The sequence below is a fragment of the Antrostomus carolinensis genome, unplaced genomic scaffold (assembly GCF_000700745.2).
Source record: "Antrostomus carolinensis isolate BGI_N321 unplaced genomic scaffold, ASM70074v2 scaffold6416, whole genome shotgun sequence".
Taxonomy (NCBI): Eukaryota; Metazoa; Chordata; class Aves; order Caprimulgiformes; family Caprimulgidae; genus Antrostomus; species Antrostomus carolinensis.
Genome location: NW_010321073.1, coordinates 1 through 5901, shown reverse-complemented (window position 1 = coordinate 5901; position 5901 = coordinate 1).

Sequence of the window (5901 nt, the reverse complement as noted above, 5' to 3'; positions counted from 1 at the left end):
CAGGAATCAGGCAACAGAACATGAAAGCAAGAATTCCAGCAACCATCTGAACGGGCAGCGAGGGCAATCTATAAAACACTTAAAGCAAATAAAGGAAAGCAGAGGGGGAGAGCAAGGCTCCCTTGATCCCAAGCACAAGGGCCGCTCAACTACTACAGAAGAATTTACAGAAGTCACACAGAAGAACTGAAAATGTGAATCCTTGAGTTCAGTACTAAAGGAATGTCTAGGTCAACAATATAAATCCTAACTCTTCATAGAGCATAAGCAGTAAAGAAAACACCATCAAATGGAAATTGGTGACTAACTCAATGGATTTTCAAAACAAAGTAAACTCCCAAGTCTTCTACAAACTTTGGGAAATGACAAGTTAAAAATACAGCTAATCCACGAGCATGAACAGGCCACTCATGCACATCACCCATTGCTTTTTCTTCTTCCTAAATTCAAGACACATCCATCTTTTGGCAAGGAATACATGACATCAAGGGAAATATCCTACTAGGATTTCTTTCCACTCCATCAGAGAAAGACTTCGTGTTTACATCACATGAGTGGTAGAAAGGGAAGTTTATTTCCTAGAAAGCAAGATCACGGATTTCAGCCCGCCCCAAGCAATATCAGTTACGGATGATCAAGTCAGAGATGATGAAACCAGAATTAATTCAGCAGCAGATGGTGTCATGCCTTTTTTTCAGCTAAAATGCAAAACATATGGATGGGGAAGAGTAAAGCTTCAGTGAAGGACAAGCAAATGTTTGTTTAAGGCAGGGAACAAAGAGAAACATCAAAACTAACAAAAGATACACAACAGGAGCTTTCCAAAAATAAGACCTCTTTTGTAGGTTTCCATTTACAGATGTTCTCTCCAAAAGAGGTATTTCCCAAAACCTAACATGTCCCCAAAAAATGACTATTTAATACTGTTGAACATTTTTTTTTTTCCTTTGGTGGAGCATACTTGCATCCTGATAGACTGCTGAACTTCATTAATACAGTTACTTTGAGACATTTTCCCCAAAAAACTTTCACAACTTCACATGATTACAGATGGGTAATGACTACTGTCTAATAAAATGAAAAACTTTGGTTCTTTTTGGTCTATTGCCATTGCTTATCTAGTTACAGAATGATTTATGAGAATACTTATGGGAAGCATTAAATTAATACCTGTGTCCTCTAGAGCTTATGATATATATGTCAGCATGCACGGCCATTCATCTGACATTTGAGAATCTGTTCACGGTAGGAAGCTTAAACACAGCTATAAGTGTTTGCAGAACAGCAGCCCAAGAAAGAAAAACAATTTCCACAGCCAAAGTGCTTCAAAACACACCTATCAAAAAAGCCAGGTTTCTTCCACTCATCTGCTTCTTTCCTAGTGTATTTAACAGTAGCTGGACCTAGCACAGAGAACTTCAGTGTAAAAGCTATTAGAAAAAAATGCTGACAAAGAGGCACACAAAAGATGAAAAGGTAGAGGGAGGCACAACAAACAGCAGATTGTGTATGGGGAGAAAAAACCTCACAGACACTAGCAAAGCAGAAAAAAATGCAGAGGTCCAACTGGTCACATAGTTCAAGAACTAGGGGTATGAAAAGAAGAAATTCAGTGTTGCCATAACAAACTTTTGCAGTGGAAGGGTAGGGTTACAAGGGCTGAACATATCCTATTTGCCTTATCAAAAGTTAACACTGTATCCTGATTTCATGCCACAAGCAGCTTAATTAGTGGAAAAAAATCTGTTCCTAAATTGACTAGTCACATACATATTGCTATGCATCGCACATATTGCTATTTCTAGATTACTTCATCTCCCTTTTGGAATACCAGAAACAGAAGCCGGGTGGTTTTAATTCATCGACTACACTTATTACTCCCACCATTATTAGAAAAGTTTCCCAGTAGATCCACTACATTTTGCACACTTGATTTCCATACTTGGCAAACACCAACATTTCAACTTTGTGAAGCAGTGTCACAACATACTGCAGACACCCAGGGCGAGTACGAGAAGGAAACTTTTTAGATGATTCAGGGAAGAGCTGGGTGGCCAGATCCCACAGCCTCTCCACACAGGTAGGGAGGAAGGTAGCAACACTCCCCTTCGTTGCTTGAGGGATGAAGCACTGAGATGTCAATCACAGCAGATGAAGCAGTAGCTTTGAGGTACTCTTGCCAGCAGGGAAGAAGATACATATACACAAACATACTGAGGATGATGAAAAGTGGAAACATTTACAGCTTCGCTCTTTACTGCTCACTGATGTTAAACATATCTCGATTATAAAACACCATCCCCTAACTCCTCTCTCCCCTGGTTCTTTGTGTTCTGCCTATTAACACAGGTTCAGCGGGGCTCCATCTTTTGCAATGGCAACATGCCCAATGCAAAAGCCCTTTAGTTTCACCAACTGGTACTTCACATCTACTACTGTCCACTTCACCTGAGGTGTCACCCAAGCACATCTGAGCGACCATCTTATTTTTCTTGACTACTGGTCAGCTTCTGCAGCTATTCATCTTTTCACGTTGTTCTTCATTATTTTTTCTTCCATTTTCATGCTGCATCCTAAAAGGCAGTATTACAAATCAATGCTGAAGCTTATCTATACGCCTGGGGCCTCCACTGACTCAGAGTGAATCAAGGTCACCTTCCTCCTTCAGAGGACTACAAGATAGATGTTCACTTCAATGTTCTACATTGTTATGTCTTCTCCATAACAGGATCCAAATAACAGACATCCTTCCATGGTTTATCAGAGAGTAGTCCTCCATGCAAGCCTTCTGGTGAGCTCTATACAAACACTCTTGCTCTCCAAGAGTTCCCTTGTTTAGCATGTATCCAAAAATGCAGAGGACTAAAGTCCAACTTTCTTGTTCTCCGAGCTCATCACTGCTAGGATGTCGTAACCCTATGGCTCCAAGCCATAAGGAGTGAGGATAAGCACTGTTACCTCTCCTGTTGGAGCAGCTATTTCAATTTCTGTGACACAGCTCAGGTCTGGTTGGTAAAACTAAGTGTAATTCTGACCTAATGGTTATGGGCACCGACTACAGTGATCCCATCCAGTCCCTGCATAGCTCATACAATGACTCTCTAAAACACAACACTGACATAAACTGCTGGCTGTTGAGGATCTCAGTCGTAGGCGAGAACTTAATCTACCCAAAATGTCAGATGCCTAGATGCTGTATTTTGGCTGTGGACACCACTAAACAGGCAAGACATACACAAATTGGGAACTATAATCTATATCCTTTTGTGAACTTGGTTCCAGAAACAGTTGCCTATGATGTTTATATAATTTCATAGCATTTTCATCAAAAGTTAAGTTTTCACATGCTGAAAAGACATTTACAAAAGCAACACAGCAATTTCAGATTTACAAAAAGGATAGCTTTTCACATTTAAAAGAAAAAAACAGCCACCTAGTTAAACAACAATCATGGGGGTTCTCTAATTTTATCTGAAAACAGACATTATACACAGTCACGCAGAGAGCAAAGCTCTTTGTTGAAGTTGCACACCATCATCGAAACTCTAAGGTCACAAGCCTTTCAGTGATGGATGACAATAGAGATTATTTTTTTTTAATTGAGGAATTTAACATTAGTTACTGGATTATCTGCCAAACTATTTTCAGCTTTCATGCTTCACTAAACCAGAGTGTTTAGCTCATCATTCACAAATCCATTACTGCACTGAAGAATATGGGGAGCAATTAGCATACAAGATGATAGCTTAAAGGTGGTGCTAATTGGAAAGAATTAAGTATTTTGAATCCTGTTGTACACAATTAAGTGAGGTAACCAGGTTCTAGAAAAACAATTTGCTAAACAATTTCAGTGTTGTCTACTCTATGACTTCTGTTGAAAGTTTAAGCACATTCAATTTTGCAGCAAGTTCAGAGCACTTTGCCTCTGCACTATCTTACTTCAGTTACTACCATGGGGTTGCAAAGTGAAAGCTGGTCCTGCTGTAGAGTAAGGCTTGTTCGGGAAACATACATACAAAAACAACGACTAATTCATCACAACAGTGGAGATCCTCATTGAACTAAACTCAAGTTCCCAAAAAGAACTGAAGAACAAAACCAACAAGGAAACAGAATGCAATATTCATAATGCATGGTACAGCATGGCGCTGATACACAGCCAGTTGCAAGACCAGTTGAATTATAGGACTGTGTAAAACACAACCAGGAATAATAGCAAACCATCTACAAAGAGCTACTGATTAAAAAAAAAATAATAATTGTGCATGCTTTTGTTCATAATTGCTAAGCAGAGAGGGAGAAATCTTGTACATGAATAGTTAACCTGCCAAAAGGAAGAAAGGAGACAGGCGGAAAGATGTGATTCTTCATTACTAGTGAACTGCACTCAGACATCAGATGTTAGACAATACAGCACAGAAATATACCTTGTAACATTAGGGATTTGTTTTCAAAAGCTACAGCTGGATGATTTTAATTCACTTTTACAAATTCTTTGCCATCTATTATTTCTAGTCTATTTTCATGCACCTACAATGACAGACATATTTGCACTAGAAGGTTTTATTTAATTTCTAGCTTCAAACACCCTCTATTTGTAAATGAACTTCTACATCACTATTTTTTTTGGCTTAGAATATATTTAATATTCTCTTTAAGTGACAGAGCAGTCTGTAAACCTGTAACACGCCCTATTTTTAGGATCACACCTATCTCATATTTTCCTTTTTAAAAATACAGGTTAATCATGCTTTGGAATAATACCTCCCTGTACTTTATGTGAAAAATGCTTCAATAGACAATAACACTCAGAAGAGCATCTCTCCCCATATAAAATGCTACTGCAACGGCAAGCAGGCTTTAATGAACAACTGCAGTGTACATCCCATGTTATCATGCAGGGGCGGTGTTTCTCTGTTTACTGAAAATGTTATTGAACCGTTCCCCCCACACGCACATACCAACAACAGCGTGCAGTGACACCGCTTATTCCTGCACCCTTCAGAGAAAAAAATGATCCACCCTCTTTGTCTCCCTGTACAACCCTCAAAGAAGGTGAGATGTACGTAGTGGTTCCAAAGACCCACTGGTAAAAACAGACCTTCCCTTAAGATCTGATTTTTTGCGGCATAATACTCCAAGTGTGTCAGCATATAATACAAGGAAAATTCTTTAAAGGAAAGAAATAAATCATAATTCAGTATCACGAATAAAACCCAAATATTGACATATCTATAGACATATATATACACATGCATATATATATATTTCTCCTCATGTTTGAATTATGTAAAGACATCCTGAAAATTAAGGCATCCGTGGGCTAATCTGGAAGCTCTTCAAACAATAAAATAATATCTTCACATAGAAAACCGAGAAGAGCCAAGAGTTCACTGATGAACAGCAGATTTTTATCTCTGATAAAAAGAGAAATTTGAATTAGCTGATGTTTTAAAATGTCTTAAGCTCCACTCCCATTAGGACTTCTACATATCCCTATTCCTGCGAGCAGCCTCATGGAAGTCCATCCCTCCCGGTAGGTAAGGACAGACACAGCCTCCCTGGGATAAAAGCCTTTATCCTTCTAAAAATACCAATCTACCAGGATCCAAAGCTTCGTGATGCAAACGGCATCGCTCCAGTCTCGGGGCTGCTCCACTTACTTCCACGAGCAAGCACTCGCAGCACCGGGCTATAATTAGTTGGAATATTTTTAGGGTCACTGCTGAAAATTAGAGCGAAATGACTGAGAAAAACCTCAGAATGGTTTGGGGTGGGTTTGTTTGGGGTTTAATTTCCCCTCTCCTTTAGCTATTTCCAACTGCTGTCAGGAAAACGAGGCTCAGCGCCAGCCGAGGTGACACGCTCTTTCTGCAGGGAAGATGTCCCTCGCTGCCGGCC